We start from the raw sequence: 1588 nt of genomic DNA, 5'->3' as shown, positions 1-1588 counted from the left end.
AGCAGAAAAATAAACCAGTGGTGAAAATATCTATGACGCTGTTAAAAAAGAGCTCAACAAGATGTGCTGATAACTGTAGATGGGAATAATACTGTAGTAAACATGGCCGACCAGCCAGGAAATACACTGCTGTCTTTGTTTTCTGTCACAGCGTTGGAAGGAAGTATTAAGTCAAATGTTGTACTTAATGTTAAGGGTTCTTGCACTTCACTTAAATAGTTGTGAGACTATTGAGCGTTTTACTTTCCTTCACGTCATTAAACATGCGATCAGTCGAGTTATTACGCAACTGATCGCATGTTTACATACGAGGAGGAGATTTAAGTTTCCTGCATGTAGTTAGATTAAGCGACAAAAGGATTAAGATTAGAAAAATATTGCGTTTTTGATTAAATGTCAATTAAGTTTTTAAAAAAATTACAGATTATTTTCACATTGTCAGTATTTAATCAGTGGGCAGCCTCGTGAAGCGCTAACATGTAAACATATATATATATATATATATATATATATATATATATATATATATATATATATATACACAAAGTACAAAGGAATAAAGTGCATAAACATAACAAAATAGTGCAATAATGTTTTTGTTTCTATGACCGGATATTAAGGAAAACAAACAAAATGTAAGAACGATTTGCAGGATGCAAACATTTTGATTATGTAGATTAAGAATAATGTCTACTATTCATTGTTTATGTCTTTATATATTATTTGCACTCAAATGCACCTCAAAATATGGAGAAAAATAACAAAAGGTATAAAAAGAACTCCGCCAACATAATTTAGACAAACAAATAACAATAAGAAACACACAAAATGAAAACTAACCTATAAGTAAAGCTACAGTAAGTTTCCTTTAATATGTTTCTGCCTTTCTGGAACAAATAAACATGTTGTAAACGTCAACATTCGTATACATGTACATATCAATAAGTGCATCACATTGAAGAGACACTTCATTTTGTTGTAAAGACGTTTGTCGCTTGACAATCTGATGCTTTATTGTGGTGAGTTAGTTTCAGTGTCTCACATGCGGTTCACACCAGAACCTACATGATTATACTACATTACCCATGAGCCTCAAAGGCTCTGGATGTCATCACATGTTGCAACATTTTGTTTGTTTTTCTGACTGAAGACATCCACACAAACAAACAACAACAACCCCTGTGACGTCGCTCTGTGATTCGCTCCACTGGGACAGCATCATTCTGATTGGCTGGTTCTTACCGGCCGTGTTTCTCAGGTGTGAAACCGGAGTGAAGCCGAAGCCGCAGCTTCACCGCCGCGTTCTGCCGCTGAGTCTTCTCGCCTTGTTTCTCTGTGTTTCCTCTCGAGGCGACAAACACAGAAATCTCTCCCTCAAACCAACTTCCTTTCATCTCTTCCTCTCATCACCATCCTCCATCCTGAGGAGTTGTTGTTGTTTATTTGCCGGCGTCTCTGGAGATCCAGCAGCCGAACAACAACCCTCCTCCTCCCTTATCTTCTCCTCACGTCTTTTGCTTTTCTTTTTCCATTTGGCTGTTTTCTATGGAAGCCCATTCACGCCACACAAAAAAAATAATAATAATAA

The sequence above is a fragment of the Clinocottus analis genome, unplaced genomic scaffold, assembly GCF_023055335.1.
Source record: "Clinocottus analis isolate CAN_PGR_092001 unplaced genomic scaffold, fCliAna1.0.p SCAF_4, whole genome shotgun sequence".
Classification (NCBI taxonomy): Eukaryota; Metazoa; Chordata; class Actinopteri; order Perciformes; family Cottidae; genus Clinocottus; species Clinocottus analis.
The sequence above is the reverse complement of the archived record's forward strand: the minus strand, read 5'-3'. Positions refer to the sequence as shown.